The 19,124-nt window shown below is 44.7% G+C and overlaps 1 pseudogene; it reads left to right on the forward strand.

Moving 5' to 3' along the window:
• LOC135289058 (zinc finger protein 462-like) overlaps positions 1–19,124 on the forward strand; it is a 149,550-nt pseudogene that overhangs the window by 26,144 nt on the left and 104,282 nt on the right.

The following is a 19,124-nucleotide window of genomic DNA, read 5'->3' on the forward strand; positions in this document are numbered from 1 at the left end:
CTTACCTTTTCCCTGGATCCAGCGAGGTCCGTCGTTCCTCCTGATCCAGCCAGTGGTCCAAGAAAACCCCCCGTGCTTCCCCCATCTCCTTCTAGGGCTCTTGAATGTGTGTGTTTCCAAGGAAACCCCTCTCACCTCCCCAATTTTTCTCCCGGGGCTTCCTTGGGTAAGTGTATGTGTTGATCGGATTTTCACTCACTTCCCCTGCGACTGACCGTTTCCCTCGCGGGAGGACGGAGCTGCGATCTTAGGGTCCGCACTCACCTCGTGAAAATTTCACGTCTCATACACACACACATACACACACACTCGACCACTCTCCCACCCAACCCCACGATACTTATGGCTCCTTTTCTCGCGTGGAGTCTTCGTGCATGTAGATTTTATGGGTAAAAATAGCCGGCTTCCACGGAGATATCTCCGCTTTCGAGAGCTCTGGGCCCGTTTTCCATTTGGTTGTGGCTAACTTTCTGGCTACAAAAAGTTTGTTTTTATCTGGTTGGTTCCGATGGGTTTTCCTGATCTTTCCGGCTGCTGAAAATCAGCGGGGCGCCGCGCGGACTTTGAAAGGGGAACCCTGGAATCCTTACCAGATCGCGTCGGACAGGTTACCAAATTGTTATAAATAAAAAATGTGAATTAGCAAATTTTAATAAAAATATGAAAAATAAAATTTATTTCGCGACCGTAAAAACAGTCTCGACAGCCACCACCAAAACGGACAGCGTATCACCCCCGGGAAGTGATGCGGGTGAACGTGAGGAAAGGACCAACTGGCACCTAGACCTCCCCGTCCACATCAACTGCTTCAAGGTAGCAGTTTTTATACAGTTTTTTTGGCCTGTGGCAGAAAGTCTTTGTTTCCTTCTGAGTTCTTCATATTCAAGTTGGTTTCTTTCTCTGGACAAAGCCTCGTCTGTGGGTAGAATGGTCCATTTCCCTGGTTCCCGGAATCTGGCATTCAGATTCGAGGTGTTGATGGTTCTGGTCCCCACAGATAGGCATCTTGTCTGGGCCATCAGCACCTGGTGTCTTCTGGCATTGGTGCTGATGGCTGCTCCTCTCTTCGGATGCAAATGCCGTGATGTCCATCTGCCGCGGTTTCGAGGTCTCGTGATCTCGTCATCCTGTTGGATTTCTCAACCTAAAGGGAATGAAGGGATTCCCCCCCCCCCCCCCCCCTTTTCTCTTCCCGGTTTACTCTGTTCACATATATATATTTATACGCTATTTATCTCCACGAATTACTACCTATATTTCTAACAAAGGTCACTGCCAAGTACATCAGGCAGGTACCCCCTACTGCAGCAATGATGAAGGCTGGTGAGCTGCCACCTGGGATTCAGAAAATGTCAGTGTCAGTGCAGCAGTTGAGCCAGGGCAGTTCTGAGAACTCTGTGAATCCCCCTGAGAATGAAATGTTTTTCTGCCAGCACAGTGATTATGGAAACTGGACTGTAAAAGGTGTGCTCATCCATTATCAAAAGAAGCATCATGATTTTAAGGCCAGTGCCGATGTGATTAGACAGCACACAGCCACTATTAGAAGCCTTTGTGATCGCAACCACAAGAAATCCTCTGGCAGCCAGCCTGCTCACACCTCCAGCACTGAACAGGACAGGATAAAGTTGAGAGCCCTCAAATGCAGGCAGTGTAGCTACACATCACCTTATTTCTATGCATTGAGAAAGCATATTAAGAAAGACCACCCGAATTTGAAGGCCATGATCACATCCATTCTGAGATGGGCATTTTTGGATGGCTTGATAGAAGCTGGATATCACTGTGAATGGTGTATTTATTCGCATACAGAACCCAGTGGTTTGCTTGTGCATTACCAAAGGAGACATCCTGAGCATTATGTTGACTATACATATATGACAAGTAAACTCTGGGCAGGTCCAAATCCTTCCCCTCCTACCCTAGTGATGCCAACAGGAGCAATGACCTATAAATGCAGAGACTGCATTTTTGAAGCATCTTCCATTTGGGACATTACTAATCACTACCAGGCTTTTCACCATTGGACTATGAATGGGGATGAATCTGTATTGTTAGAAATCATTAAGGAGAAAGATGCTGCTAAGAAAATTGGCACACAACTTGATGAAGTTAAGGCCAGGATTAATTCTGAAAAACAGGTACTATCACAGATGGACCAGGATGTGGAGGACCCCAGTCTTTCCCATGAAAAAACTATTTAGCTGACTTCTGGAAACACTGCCATCTCCTCCACTCCATATCAGTGTACAGTTTGCCAGTCTGAGTACAATAACTTGCATGGCCTCCTGACACATTACGGCAAAAAGCATCCCGGCATGAAAGTGAAAGCTGCTGACTTTGCACAGGGCATAGACATTAACCCAGGGGCTGTGTACAAGTGCAGACATTGCCCATACATTAACACATGCATTCATGTTGTTCTCACACATTACCAGAAATGTCACCCATCAGTAAAGGTCACTGCTGAAGACTTAGTGCATGATGTGGAAAAGTTGAATAATGTTGCACAGAATGACATAGAAGAGATGAATAGGATTTTCAAGCAAGGCTATGGTGCATACAGGTGCAAACTATGCCCTTATACCCACAGCACACTGGAGAAGCTCAAAATTCACTATGAGAAATACCATGATCAACCTGAATTTGATGTTTTTGCTAAGTCACCACCAAAGTTGTCTGCCTCAGTGGAGCCAGACATGGTAACTGAAATCAAGGCCTCCTCAGTAATTGCTACTGATAGTGTTGGAGAAATCTCTACCCCAGCACTGCATTTCTCCAGTTCTCACTTAGTATCTCACACAGTGTTTCGGTGTCAGCTCTGCAAATACTTCTGTTCCACACGGAAGGGGATAGCCAGGCCCTACCACATCAAACATAATAATGTTCGGGCACAACCAGAAGGCAAGAACAACTTTTTCAGGTGTGCGCTGTGTTCCTACACCAACCCCATCCACAAAGGGCTTGCACCACACCACCAGAAAAGACATGACATTGATGCTTACTACACTAATTGTTTAGCAGCCTCCAGGACAGTAAGTGACAAACCCAATAAAGTGATCATTCCATCTCCTCCCAAAGAGGACACTCCTCAGTTAAGTGAGGAGCTGAGGAGGGCTGTGGAAAAGAGGAAGTACTCACTTTGTTCCTTTCAATCTTTTAGCAAGAAAGGTATTGTGTCCCACTACATGAAACATCACCCTGGTGTCATCCCTAAGAAGCAGCATGCGAGCAAGCTGGGGGACTACTTCACTCCTGTGTATGCTGATGAATGTAGGAGTGTGCCCCCTGTTGATGGAGTGACAAAATGATCCTTTGTCCCCCTAAAAAGGAAAGAAGCCCAGAAATTTCTCTCATCGATTAGGTGAAAAGCCATATCATAGGACCTTGGAAACTTCACCTCAGACTTAAGGGTAGCTAATTGGACAGAAACCAAAAAGTCCCGCCTGGGCAATTTAGTAGAAAAAGAAGAGAACAAAGAAACTAATCGCCTTTGTGAGGTGTTTTACCAGGAGAAAGATCTCTTGCACCTGGCTGTTTTTTTTTTTCTGTTTGTTATTTTGCCTTTTATTAAACCTTTTTGTTTCCAACACTGCAGCAGAAGCCATCCTGCTTATTTTTATGCCTCCAAAGGTAGCTGAGCTATCTTGGGTGTGTTATAGGACTCTGAGAGCTTATGAGACCTGGCTCACGGAGGATAATATAACAGATGAACATGAAAAGTCAACTCCAGCTGAGGAAAGGAATAACTCTGAAAAGTTTGAGGTGGAGAGCAAGGCTCAGGAAACCGAGTGGCTTCCCTTCAGATGAATAAAATGTTTCAAGCTGTCTTTCAGCACGGCAGAGCTGCTGTGCATGCATTACACTGATCACCACAGCAAGGATTTGAAGAGAGACTTTACCATACTGGGAAGTGGTACCTGCTCTCATAATGATAGCTACCAGTGCAAGCACTGTGATACTAAGTTGCATAGCATGGCAGAGCTGACCTCACACTTGAATAGTCACAATGAGGAATTCCAGAAGCGTGCCAAACGTCAGGAGAGGAGGAAACAGCTTTTGAGCAAGCAGAAATATGTAGATAGTGCTTTTACATATTTCAAACAAGAGAGGGTAAGAATCTATGTGTCAGGTCTCCTTCTCTGCTTCTTCTCACCAGGGAAAAAACAAACCAAAAGCTGTTCTTCTATACCCCAGGAGGCTCCTTATTACTAATACCCACTTGCATGTTCACTTTAACAGTCAAATGAATGAAGGTTAATGAGTGACTCAGTGTGTCAATGGGCTCTATAAATTAGTTACATATTCTGCTTTAATTTTTTTCATTTTCCACCTAGGGTCCATGAGAAGCTCTGTTCCTTCCAGTTGTTTCCTTCAGGATTTTCCCTATCTTCCTTTCTCCCACCCTTATGGATGGCTATCTGTATGTTTTGCAAGGCTGCTGTTTGTTTTCTCATAGACCTTTTTAGCAAATATCCCGTTCCACTGCTCAGAAATGTACCTTTAAATAACACAGCAATTCCTTTCTCAATTTTATCTATTTCAGTACATTTTCTGGTAAAGAACTTGATGTTTATGTGCAGCTATCCAATAACTTCAAGCTTTGGGCAAGTGTTCCTGTGAACAGAAGACTAAATTCTACTACTCTTTTCTGTACCCTTTTCCCCATCTGGAGTAGCTACTTTCTGTAGAAAAACATACATTGGGGGGGGGGGGGGGGGGTTACCATGAAAGACCATGGCTTGGTATTGTAAGTTAAACATGAACGGTCTTATAGGGGACTGCTATTATGCAGAAACTCAAGTGTTTTTTCTGTGCACATCCTATCCACCTATTTTGAGGGCTTAAATAGAATTCAGTGCAAATTGAGGTTGAAGTTTTGCACAATAGAATTTTGTAGTGGGTTGGCACAGGCAGTCGCTTTGTGATCCTCTCTCTAGCCTTCACCTCCTGGCCCTTGCCAAGAGTGGCTGCCCCCTATCCGCCCCTCGGGTCGGTCTGGGTGGCAGTAGAGCAGGGCTGCCTAATTCCCAGAGGCAGCAAAGCTGCTCTGTGCAGCTGCTGATAGGAATCCCAAGTCGAGGAAGCCAGAACACAGGAGACTAGAGGGGCCACTTGTATAAGTTCTCAAGAGGGTTTAATCTCCGAGAGAGTCAAGGGACAAGTGACAAAACTCCAACAGGGTAACAGCAACTTAAGAACAGGGGAGGGTACTAGGGGAGGATAACCAGTAGTAGAACAGCAGGGGAGGAACGTAGGGTGGGAATCAGATTCTAGGTAACCAATAGGGGATAACATGGGAGGGGATCAGGCTTGGCACACCAATGGAACTTTGAGGGAAGGGTGATTAGACAAGGAAGGTTCTAGATAAAGGGGTGGGGTTACATTTGATGAACAAGGGAAGAGGGCAGTACTTCCAGGATTGGCAGGGAAGGGTCTGGAAATCAGGGAGGTGCAAGGGAGATTGACATGGGGAATGACATAAGATTAGGTGGGAAAATAGTAAACAACTTCAGGGCAAAAATATTGGGGAAACAGAATGGGGTACATGAAACAAACCACTATAAACTCACAATAAGGAACACCTTAAGATTACAACAGAAAACCAATCTACCACAGTGGGTTGACCTTGTCTGGACACCAGGGGCCCACCAAACTACACTATCACTCCCACTCTTCGTCAGGACAGGGGGGAAGAAAATAACATGGAAAAGAACTTGTGGGTCAAGATAAAAGGAGGTTAATAAAACAAAAGCAAAGGCTGCACACAGAAACAAGGGAAAACAAAAGATTTATTCTCTAATTCCCATCAGCAGGCGATGTGCAGCCACTTCCCAGGAAGCAGGGCTTCAGCATGTGTAGTGGTTGCTCTGCAAGACAACACGTAATAACGAATGCCCCCCCTCCTTTCTCTTAGCTTTTATATCTTAGCAGACGTCATATGGTATGGAATACCCCTTTGGTCAGTTTGGGCCAGCTGTCCTGGCTATATCTCCTTCCAGGATCTTGCCCACCCCCAGACTAAGGGTCTTTGAGGGTTGAGGGGGAATGTTGAGACAGCACTGATGCTATGCCAGTGCTGCTCTGCAGTAACCAAAACACTGGTGTGTTCTCTCCACCTTTCCAGCTCCCAATGCAAAGCACAGCACTTTGAGGGCTACTATGGGGAAATGAACTCCATGTCAACCAGACCCAATACATATGTGTACACTAAAAGTTATTTCGCTAGTCTGAGTATATTCCTAAAAGTGTGATATTCAAAGCATGTTTCAGTATTACATTAGTGCAACTGATTAATACTTGTGTGCTTCAATAGGCTTTTGGACACTTGGAAGATGCTTCAAACCCTAAGGAGAGGAAAGTAGTAGGCTACAAATGTAAATTTTGTGTAGAAGTTCATCAAACACTCCGAGCCATCTGTAATCATCTCTGTAAGCATGTCCAGTATGGTAATGTTTCTTCTGTGTCACCTACAGTAAAGGTAAGAATTCTGTGAACTGGCAGCATTTTGTATTTGATATTAAGGCCTAACTGAAAGCCCATAGAGGGCTCCCATGGAGACAAATGGGTTTTGGACTGGACATTCTGAGCAGTTAAACATGACATTCTAATATAATTTTTCATGTTTCTGCAGCACATTTTGTTTACTTTGTTTTGATTTTCTTCTGCTCTTCATCTGGGGCACAAAAACTATTTAATTCTCATTTCTTATTTGACACAAAGGAATTGCTATCACAGATGACTGAAATAATTGATTTATGAGCAGGAGCTTCTCCCTCAGCTGTTCTGGGCTACTTTTCTGCTTTCTTAGACTCTTAAGGTGTGGGGGCTTTTTTCCTTTTTTTTTTTTTTTCTCCAACCCATATGCAAAAGTGAAATTATAGTGCTGCAAATGCATATGCAAATATCCAGCTGAGCCAGGGGTCCAATTTAAGTGGTTAATTGTAAATGTGCTGCTGTTTCCTCCCTATGCAAGTGGAGACCACCTAGAATGTCTGAGGACAGACTGTACAGGGGGAGTTCAGGTGTGATAAGGTTGCAGGATCTGGTTATGCAGTTCTCCTTTTCTTGCTGCAGTGAGTACTCAGCAAAATCTCATTCTGCATTCTGTGTGACATAAAGCATGCCTATTTCATGACATTGACTGCATGCTGTGTAAAGTTGCTGAGTCCATCACAGTCTAAACAGTTGTACCTAAGAGCTTCCACTGTCCTTCCTTTAGCTTATCCAATACTACTAACAGAATGGGGCACTTCCCTTCTATCATATGATTCCTGCTCTTTCTCTGCTTCTCAAGTAAAGTTTATAGGGGGTCAATATCATCTTTTGAGCAAGTAGATACTACTTGCTCAACAGCAAAGAACAAAAACTAAAATACAAGACCCAAAAAACATGATATAAATATGCTTTTCAGTTTTAATGTTGCTGCAAAATGATTGCTGTGCTAATTAACACTTAGGAAAGGGACTAAGAAATGGGTCATTTGTTTTTTAATGTGCATGCATATATATATATATAATTAAAGACTAAACTCTTATGCATAAAGTCATTAGTGGAGTATGGTAGGGATACCTTTAGAAAGTGAATGCAGTGGGAAACATATTAAAGTTAATACATAGGAGAGACTGAAGGACAGAATTGATGGCTTTGGGGGGGGATATATGTTTTTTAGCAGGAAGCTGAAGATTCTTCAAGAACACCTTTGGAGGGTTTTGAGGGAGCCAAAGAACCTGTGGAATTTACAGAAGCTGAATATGGAACATCCTTGGAAGATAAAACCAGGCCTGGGGGCTACCACTGCAGCCAGCATGACCGGGTTTTGATGTCTATGCAGGGTCTGCGATCTCATGAGAGGGGTCATTTGGCTCTGGCTGTGTTTACCTGGGAAGACAAGTACAGCTGCCAGTATTGCTCCTTTGTCTCTGCTTTCAGGCACAAGTAAGTTATGGCTTGTTTTCAACAGAAGCACAGACTAGTATGGCTATTTTTTACATTGGTTGACATTGAAGGAGAGCACACTCAATTTGATTTCAAGCCACGTTTTTCTCTGTTCTCAGGAATTAAATTTTTTTTTATGGCCCCAAACTATTTACCATTGCCTGTGACTATAAAACGTCTCATTTTTATATCTTCTCAAATTTGAGTTCTCTTTTTGTTGTGTGTAGGGGAAATGCACACCAAACAAAAGATGTCCACCACGTATGCAGTTCTGTCAAATGCATGAAATTAAATAATCCATAGAGGAAAAAGTATTTTTACTAGCCTTCCATGTAACTGCTTTATTTTTAAACAGAACCGTGACTTTTATTTGATTGAGACAGACTTAATTTCTAGTGTTGAACAGTTATCACATACCAATATTAAATTTAGATTATTTATTTCTAATTTGCATTATGCAATTTCAGTCTATGAACATAGTCTTAACATCAGTGTGGCATACTTGAAATAAGTTGAGAAATTACCCCTTATCTGACTTGACCCTTGAAAAATGCATGGTCATAATAAATAATCAAGTTCCTCATTCCTTATTTCTTTGCCTACAGCTAGGAAACTTTACAGTTCTTTCAATCAGATTTATTAATGGCTTGCCACAAAGAAATTAGGTTTATTGCATTTTTTTTACTGGCATCCTAGATTGGCAAACACATGCACATGTTTTCTGTAGCCTCTTGGGGGAGAAATGTCTCATCCCCCCATTCTATGTCCACCCCCCTTCTCCTCAAAGAAGAAAGATTCAAGTGCCTGTTTAACATAGGCATTGATAGTGCTGTCAGTGACACACTTAAATTGGATGAAGTTGTTGCTGTTCTGTAATTAAAAGTATGCGGGAAAGAAAATACGAGAAAAGAAATATTTATAAACCCTTGTGTTAGAAAAGCAGCATCTCTGTCAGTATCACAGCACAGTTCTTATGTGGATGAGCAACAGGACAGTTCAAGGGCTGGGCAGGCCTTGGCAATCTCTCATTAATATCCTGGATCTGAGCTGATGGGAAGCAGTAAACTGCCCTGTACAGCAGGTCAGGTTGACATCTCCCCTGCAGAAGGGAATCTCCCATTACGATGACCCACCCCTCCCCCCTGTTCTTGCTGCATGGTTCAGGTGCAGCCAGGTCTGATGCTTCATTGGACAGAGCTCCGAGCCCCTCATCTGCAATCAGATGCAGAACTATAGAACTTATTCTGCTGCAGTTCTACTGGCAAAGCAAGACCCATCCTCCCAGTGCCAGATATCACAAGCTTCCAGCCTCTACCATCTTGGTAGTCTCCATTTCCCAACCTGATAAACACAGACACTCGCTGCCTCTCCAGTACAATTCAGAGTTTTGGCTCTTGTCTGTGTAGGATCTCTGAGAAGAATGTTTTTCTCATTATTTCTGATGCTGTGCAGATGTCTGACCTCCTGCAGCTCCTTTAACATGGTAACACAGCTCTTCAACTAGTGCACACCTCCTGTAGGCAAGGAGACAGTTTTTCTCTGCCTCATTCTCAGTGAGAAGCCTCAGCTATTCCTTGGAGCCCCAGACATAAAATGGGATGGGATGGGATGGGATGGGATGGGATGGGATGGGATGGGATGGGATGGAATAGAATAGAATAGAATAGAATAGAATAGAATAGAATAGAATAGAATAGAATAGAATAGAATAGAATAGAATATTTCACTTGGAAGGGACATACAATAATCATCCAGCCCAACTGCCTGACCACTTCAGGGCTAACCAAAAGTTAAAGAATACTGTTAAAGCATTGTCCAAATGCTTCTTAAACACTGACAGACTTGGGCCATTGACCACTTCTCCAGGAAGTCTGTTCCAGGGTTTGACCACCTGCTCAGTAAAGAAGTGTTTCTTAATGTCAAGTCTAAACCTCCTCTGACACAGCTTTGAACCATTCCCATGAATCCTATCTCTGGATCCCAGGGAGAAGAGCTCAGCACCTCCCTCTCCCCTTCCTCTCCTTGGGAAGCTGTATAGAGAGCCATGAGGTCACCCCTCAGCCTCCTTTTCTCCAAACTAGACAAACCCAGAGTTCTCAGCTGTTCCTCACAGGACATGCCTTCCAGCCTCTTCACCAGCTTGATTGCCTTCCTCTGGGGGCAATTCAAGGACCTTCCTTCTTAAATTGTGGGGCCCAGAACCACACACGGTATTCAAAGTGAGTCCATGCCAATGCTGAATACAGCAGGATCATTACCTCTCTTGACTAGCTGGTTCTGCTGTGTTTGATGTGCCCCAGGGTGAGGTTTATTCTTTTGGCTGCCAGGGCTCACTGCTGGCTCATACTGAGCCTGCTGCTGACCAGTACCTCCAGATCCCTTTCTGCAGGACTGTTCTTCTGATCAGTGGAGACCTCCCTAAACTCCCCAGACCTTTGGTAGATGATTGAGATGGATCCTGCCATAGATCCACTATCTCCTTCAGTATTCCAGGATGAATCTCTGTTGAGAGCTTTGTAACAAGCTAGCTCCGAGCTAAAGCTCACAGTGAGATTAATTTGACCAAGATAGAAAATGAGGGAGTTGCCATTCCAATTAAACTGTGTCCTTGGCCCGCGGATGAAGTAATGCACCGAGCAGGTGGTGGAGCGGGACAGCCTGGGAAAGTGTGATAGTTATACCAAAAACAGCACGTAAATAGCTGATAGCTAGTTAGCCAATGGTGAGCTGGGATTTTGCACTATGCATGAGCTAATTAAAAGGTGTATAATAATCGGTGATTCGGGAATAAAGACGAGACTTGTCGATCATCATATGGTGAGCAAGTCTTCCTTCTCCATCAAATGGTGACCCCGACGTCGACCGTAAGACGACTACGGACGGACACGGCTGCCACGGATGGGGAAGTAGGAGCGGGTCCTTCTGAAGCAAGGGGGGGGGACGGCAAACGAACCACTGCGTTCGCGGCCCTAGGAGCCATATAGGTGGTCCTAGCCTACGTGCTGCCGAAGTCTGAAAAGCCTTGCAACAGCGCTGATTAGAAATGGAAAGGCAAGCAGCATATGATTTATTTATTTGCTTTTTAAAAAAGCGGCAGATTAAAGACATGGACTTGCAGAGAGAGCTCCCACAGTTGGTAGATTACGGGTACGCTACAGGGTTGTTTTTCAACCCCCATACGGTCCATGAGCTAACAGAGTGGCGTAAGTTCGGGACCATGAGGGCGGTTACGCGCGCCGCGGGAGAGCCCGGGGCAGACGCGGCGGCGAAAACACGTATGGTAGCGGCGGTCCCGGCAGTGCGGCGGCGGAGCGGACCGAGCGCTGCGGCGGCGGCATGCTCGGTGCCGGCGGCGGTTACGCGCACCGCGGGTCCAGTGACACGCACGGTGACAAAAACTCGCACGGCAGCTGTCCGTGGGGAAAGCGCACAGATCGCGAGGGGGGTGCCGGCCAGGGCCAAGCAGGCCAAAGCGAGACGCGGCAGCAATAAGCGCAGTGCCAATGGTAGCGGCGGCGGACGCGCACCAGTAACGCGAAACCCGAAAGCTGGAGCTAGGAGGGCTTTTTCACTTTCTGCAAGCGCACAAAAGCACCAGCGGTGTGGGACGTGCTCCCGCTGGCTGCGGGTGTTGGCGCAGAGCCAGGGAGAACCAGCCCGAGCGGAAATCCAGGCAGAGCGGAGCCCAAAGGAGATCGGGGCTGCGCGGGTCCGGGCGAGGGCGTTCCTTTCCGCACCCCCGAGATAGCGCAGACTGAGGCTGTGCCGGAGCAGGCAGGAGATGGGCGTGGGCTGACATTCCTCAAAGCACCGCCCTGTCACAGCTGCCTAGCAACCACAGCAGCCAGCCGATCGCAGCAATTCAAACAAGTGTCTGAGAAAAAACAGGTCAGGAATTTTCTTCAAGGTCAGGATGGAAAACTTCTAAAAATTCACACAGTGCTTAATCCAGATGTTATACGGGGCATTTCACCCAACTGTTCCACAGACTTTACAATTAGTTTACCAGGTTTTTTTTTTGTAAATGTGTTTGCTTTTTTAAAAGTGATTGAGTATTTGGGTTTGATGGCTTTAAGTGTGATGACTTCATTGCCTTTCCCTTACCTGAGGCAGGAACAACCTTTTAGGGGGGCAGAGTCTAAGTAAACTTCCTAGTTTTTGTTTGGACTACATATGAGAAGATTTAAACTGTAATATTTCTGTATACTATGGGTTTTATAGTCTTTGCTCTCTTCTATTCATTAAGAGATGGCATTAGATAAATGGATGTAAATGTGCTAATTATTTTGTACTATCCTTATTTTAAGTGAAATTATTTGTGTTTAAGATTATCTGTCATCTTTTTCAGTTTTGTTTTAAAATATCTATCCAAGATTCAAAGTTTTAAGAATTATTGATATTAAGTTTATAATCTTTGTTATTTTTAGTTTTTGTAAGTAATGCTGATAGATAGTGATTGTTGTTAATACTAGATGAATACTTTGGGAAGGTTGTCTTAACCCCTTCAAGCACTTCTTGTTAGGGAGTTTTCAGATTTTTGTGGTGTTTGCAGCTAACTTTCATGTGTTTTTCTATTTTTTTTGTGTGATCACCTGCAAGACACGTGTCTCGTCAGAATCCTGTCTTTTTATTTCCTAACTATTTAGATGTTTCTGAGGGTTTTTATCCAAATTGCCAGTTTTGTAGTTCTTTTAATTATTATTACAGGAATACTCCAGCAGAGAATTCAAGAAGTTTGCTGTATTTGGAAAATCTCTGTCTTGACAGAAACTTCAGAAGGATTCAATTATTTGCTGGTTTGATTAGTTTGTAACCCTAAGGCTTTTTATAAATAACAGTTGTTTTTAAAAGTCCTGTTTAAAAAGTATGTTAAGTGACACTCACCAATTAGAGTTTGAGCTCTGGCCAAGTTCTAACTCTATTTAGATGGAGTGACTGACAACCAACCCAGATGTTTTCTGCATCAAAAAGTATTCAAGTCCTTTTGACTTGGCAATTTGACAATCTATGACAGCTGAGCCATTTTCAGGGGGAGTTGGAGGAAACATGAATCCGGACATGATTTCTCCAATTCTCTGTCATTTTAAGGTTTGTCAGCTGTCGCAGACTCTGGGATAAGAGTTCAGTGTTGTAGTGTTTAGTAATTTTCTGATCTTATATGTGTTGTTAATTGTGTGTATTATCTAAATTAATTCCTAATTACTCTTATCATTACTCTTATCTTAACATTTCTTTATGTAACATTACAAAATGAAACCAGGACCCATTTTTCACCTCCAGGATTTTGAGAAGATTCTTCAGTCCTGCAGGGATGTGGGATTTGTTTGTGTTTTAACAGGTGCCCTGTCTCAGCTTGAAAAGAAAACGGGGGAGCTCAGGGTATTGGAGTGGCTCTCTCCACCGCTACAGCAACAGAGAACTGTGAGACTGAAAATTGAAATGATTGCATCCCTCATAAAGAAAGGACGTTTTAGGGCAATCCAAGTTACAGGAGCGGAGCCTTCCACGATACGATTGCCCATCAAAAAGGACACGCTTGACTGGTATTTGGTGAACTCTGGGGAGCTCCAGGAAGCCCTTTTAGGAGCTGGAGCTGTCGTGGAGACTGGGAAACTGTATCCTAGTCCCCTCCAGTGGATGACAGAATGGGACTGGATAACAAAGCCCATTCGGAGTCTGTCACCATTAAGGGGGGCTATCACGGCCTTTACGGACACTGGTAAAAAGTCCAGGAGAGCAGCCGTGACATGGAAACAGCAAGGACAGTGGCGACAACATTTGTTAGATGCAGATGCCAGGGACAGTCTACAGACATTGGAACTTTTAGCTGTAGTATAGGCAATGATGAATTTAAAAGGTCCTTTAAATATTGTGACTGACTCCCTTTATGTAGCAGGAGTAGCTGCCAGGGTACTATACTGGGGGAGGGGATATCTTTGTGTTTCCTCTCCAGCAGGACCCTTGTGGATCCCCGCGAAGTGGACTCGAGCTGTACCAGATGTTGAGGACCGTCGCGGCCTTGTCACCGGAGGACAAAGAGAGGGTGCACAACAAACTGACGCTGATATTTGCAACGCCTCCAGCCCTACTCTAACGATGCGCGACGTGCCTGTGTTCATCTTCCTGACGATTGGATCGAGTGGTGTCAGGACCTTACGGTAGAAGTAAAAGCTCCTCAATCACAGCCATGCCTGGACTGTGGGGACAATAAATGCTCTGCATAGATCGCACTAGATTGTGGAGGCTGTAATAAGGTGTTTTGGTTGGAGCAATCGACCTTTCGGCAAAACTAGTGCCCAAGCTGCCGATTCACTTGGAACTTGCAGAACTCATGGCAGCGAGCACTAAGGGACTTCTCAGGGCTTTATTTGAGAGGATCGTTAGGCTTATATGAAGCCCCGGAGCAAATTATCTTGGCATATGTTACTTGGCAACTTAAGACCTTGTGTGAGCGAGTAGAAAAGCAAGTGCGTACTCACATAATAGCTTCACGCTGTCGAAAGCTTGTGCCCCTCACACAGACATCCACTGTTGGACCAATTAAAAAGGACTGTGGGGTTGAGGAGGCACTAGACGACTGCATCAAGCAACTTAAGTCCTGTTCTCTTCGCTCCAGAGGGACTGCCAAATAGGGCAACCCACATTCTGGAGCGAGCTGAAACAGGTAGTAGTAGCCACACTTTTACCTGGAGGAGCAGCTAATAAGGCCATGAATTTGGCCAAGCAATTAGGCTGCTGGGCCAAAGACGAACTGAACGCCACCTCCCAGGTATTGGACATGCTGTCTCAAGATGTACAAAGTGTAAATCATGCAGTATTGCAAAATAGAGCAACAATCGATTTCTTATTATTAGCTCAAGGCCATGGTTGTGAAGAATTTGAGAGTATGTGTTGTATAAATTTATCAGATCATTCTGTATCAATATGCTATAGAGATATTGTGTGATAGTATTGCTAATGCTTGTATTACCATGCTTGCTTAATTGCATGCAAAGAATAGTGAGTCAGATGATGAAAAGGGCTTGGAAAACAACACTTCTGGCCCAAAAAGAAAACGGGGGAAATGTTGAGAGCTTTGTAACAAGCTAGCTCCAAGCTAAAGCTCACAGTGAGATTAATTTGACCAAGATAGAAAATGAGGGAGTTGCCATTCCAATTAAACTGTGTCCTTGGCCCGCGGATGAAGTAATGCACCGAGCAGGTGGTGGAGCGGGACAGCCTGGGAAAGTGTGATAGTTATACCAAAAACAGCACGTAAATAGCTGATAGCTAGTTAGCCAATGGTGAGCTGGGATTTTGCACTATGCATGAGCTAATTAAAAGGTGTATAATAATCGGTGATTCGGGAATAAAGACGAGACTTGTCGATCATCATATGGTGAGCAAGTCTTCCTTCTCCATCAAATCTCATCAGGCCCTATGGAATTAAGAACATTTAGATGATACAACTGATCCTTTAAAATTTCAGTGTCCACAAATGGAAAGTCACTGTTCCTACACTTGTGGTCCTCTGACCGAAGTTGTGGTCAATAGCTCAATGTTCGTATGGAGATCAATAAGAAGTGGTGTTCCTCAGGGCTCTGTCTTGGAACTGGTGCTCTTTAATATCTTTATCAAGGACATAGACAAAGGGATCAAGTGCACCCTCAGTAAGTTTGCAGATGGCATGAAGCTGAGTAGTGCAGTTGACACACCTGAAGGATGGGGCCATCCAGAGGGACCTGGACAAGCTGAGAAGTGGGCCCATGTGAATCTAATGAGGTTCAACAAGGCCAAGTGCATAGTGCTGCAACTGGGTTGGGGCAATCCCAGACACGAGTACAGGCTAGGAGAAGAACTCATTGAGAGCAGCCCTGTGGAGAAGGACTTGGGAGTTCTGGTGAACAGAAAGCTGGACATAAGCCAACATTGTGGGCTTACAGCCCAGAAGGCAAATTACATCTTGGGCTTCATCAAAGGATGTGTGGCTGGAAGGTCAAGGGAGGTGATTTTCCCCATCTACTCTGCTCTGGTGAGACCCCACCTGGAGTGCTGTGTCCAGCTCAGGGGCTGCCAGCACAAGAAGCACATTGACCTGTTGCAGCAAGTCCAGAAGAGGCCACCAAGATGATCAGAGGACCGGAGCACCTCTGCTATGGAGACAGGCTGGGAGAGCTGGGGTTGTTCAGCCTGGAGAAGAGTGAGGAGACCTTACTGCAACCTTTCAGTACTTAAAAGGGGCTTATAAGAAAGAGATAGAGAGACTTTTTTGCATGGGCAGATAATGATAGGACAAGATGTAATGGTTTTAAACTAAAAGGAGGGATTTAGATAAGATGTTAGGTAAAATATTCTTTAGTGTGAGGGTGGAGAGGCACTGGCAGAGGTTGCACAGAGTAGTTGTGAATGCCCCATATCTGGAAGTGTTACGGTCAGGTTGAATGGGGCTCTGAGCAACCCAATTGGGGTGGCATCCCTGCCCATGGCTGGGACGGTGGACCTAGATGATCTTTAAGGTCCCTTCCAACCCATTCTATGATTCTATGACTAGGGAAGTGATTGTACCCCTGTACTGGGCAGTGGTGAGGCTGCACCTTGAATCCTGTGTCCAGTTCTGGGCCCCTCACTCCAAGAAGGACATTGAGGCACTGGAATGTGTCCAAACAAGGGCAACAAGACTGGTGAAGTGTCTAGAGTACAAGTCTGATTAGGAGTGGCTGAGGGAGCTGGGGGAGGCGTAGCCTGGAGAAAAGGAGGTGCAGGGGAGAACTTATTGCTCTCTACAACTACCTGAAAAGATGTTGTATTTAGGTGGGAGTTGGTCTATTCTTTCTAGTAACAAGCAATAGGATGAGAAGAAATGGCCTTAAGCTGCACCAGCAGAGGTTTAGACTGGATATTAGGAAAAACTTCTATATGGAAAGGATTGTCAAGCATTGGCACAGCACAAGCTGCCCAGGGAGGTGGTGGAGTTGCCATCCCTGGAGGGATTGAAAAGTCACATAGATGTGGCACTTGGGGATATGGATTAGTGGTGGGCTTTGCAGTTTTAGTTTAATGGTTAGACTCAATTACTTTAGATGTCTTTTCCAACCTAAATGATTCTATGCTTCTGTTATCCTTAGACCTCCTCTTGCTATTAATGTTCTTTAAAAAGACTTTCATTTTTGTCTGGCACTACCCTGTTCAGTTTCAACTGTAGTTGAGCTTTGGGTTTTTGTGCCTTCTCTTTGCGTATACAAACCACAGATTTGTAATGTTCCTGCAAAGTCTGACCTTGCTTCCAGAGACTGTAGCATTTGTTTTTCCTGTTGAGTTCCATGAGGAGTTCCCTGTTCAGCCAAGCTGGTCTTCTGCCCCATTTTCTTGACTTCTGACACAGTGGAATTCCTGCTCCTGTGCTTTTTAAAGGTGCTTCTTAAAAACTGACCAGGACTCCTGAACCCCTAAGCCCTCAAAAGTAGACCCTCAGGGGACACAGCTAAGTACCTCCCTGAATAGCTTAAAGTTTGCTCTCTGCAATACAAGGTAGCAACTCTGCTGACATTTTTTTTCTCATTACACTGAAAATTTTAAACAACCATTTTGTGATCATTGAGGCCAAGACAACCACCTACCAGCACATCTCCCACAAGTCCTTCTCTTTTAGAATAATAGAATACTTAAAGTTGGAAAAGACCTCCAAGATCATCAAGTCTAACCTTTGACCAATCAACACCATGCCCAGTAAAGCATATCACTAAGTGGTCCATCTACTCGGTTTTTGAACACCTCCAGGGATGGTGACTTCACCACCTCCCTGGGCAGCCCATTCCAATGCTGAACAACCCTTTCTGGGAAGAAATTCTTTCTGCGGTCAGGCTGGCAGGCCTTTGGTTCCCTGGATCCTCCTTCCAGCCCTTCTTGTGGGTGGACATCACACTGGCCTTTTTGCACATTGACTTTTCCTAATATGCAACCCAAGCCTCCCCAACACTGCTCCAGCCCTTCCCTCAGGTTCTGTCACTGGTCACCAGAGAGAAGAGATCAGTGCTGCCCCTCCACTTCCCCTCGTGGTGATTGCCCAGCACTCTCATTTGTCAAGGTCTCTCTGCAGGGCCTCTCTGCTTTTGAGGGAGTCAATATTTCAGATATGCGCCTAAAGCTCCTGGAGGACCATAAATGTTCTCACTGGCATTGCCATTCAGGCAATGCCATGCCAACCCTTGGCTTAGCTTCAGCTCTTCTGATGGTATCCCCTTTATCCATCACTTCTAGTGTAAGGTCCTCTCAATTGGTCCTGCCAGCTTATGAGCAAAGAAGCATTTCCCCCATCAGGGCAGGTGGATCCCATCAGGCCTCAGCAAACCTTGTGTCTTGTAGATTCTTCTATGGTTATAAAAACCAAAGTTCTGGTGGAGGCACCAGTCCTGGAGCCAGATATTGATGTTTTGGGCATGCCTGTTTCTTCCATTGACTCTCCCTATTACTGGGAGAATCAAGGCAAACACTACCTCTTCTCCTGAATCTTTTAGCATTCTTCCCAGGGCCCTGAAATCTCTTTTGATTGACCTTGGCCTTCTTGTTGCAATGTCATTAGTACCCATGTGAAAGAGAAGGAGTAGGTAATAGTCTGAAGGCTGTACTGAGCTCATCAGTGATTTGGTTACATCTCTGATTTGGGGCTCAGGGAGGCAGCAAACTTCCCTGAAAAGATAATCCAGTCTGCCGATGGAGACTCATTTGGCTCAGGAGAAAGTCACCAATGACCATTACTTGCTGTTGTTTCTTTTCAACACTGGTCAAGTGCATTAAGCAGGTCTTGATGTGAGGGATTGGTTGATCTCACCTTGATGAGAGTGCTTGCACAGGTTCCTCCTCTTCTATCTCATCTCCTTCATCTACTGTACCCAGAGCTTCATACCTATTCTGTAAAGGCAGCTGAGAGGGTAAGAAGGGGTTCCTCTTACAGCTCAGTGCAGTAACTTGCTTGTAATATGGAAATCTGCATTCTTCCTCAGGAGCTCTGAGTACAAGCTTCTGATATGCCAGGGGTAGTTGTTCCAGTCAGTGTTGAGCTTGAGATATGCATTTTATACATATTTGGTAATCTGATTTGAGTTTATACCAGATCATTTTCTATCATCTATTTAAAATGTGAGTTTTTTAGTGGAATACTGACCACAAATGTTCACTCTTATTTAGGAGACATACCGGTACTCCAGAGA

Source organism: Passer domesticus, chromosome W (genome assembly GCF_036417665.1).
Source record: "Passer domesticus isolate bPasDom1 chromosome W, bPasDom1.hap1, whole genome shotgun sequence".
In the NCBI taxonomy this organism is placed as follows: Eukaryota; Metazoa; Chordata; class Aves; order Passeriformes; family Passeridae; genus Passer; species Passer domesticus.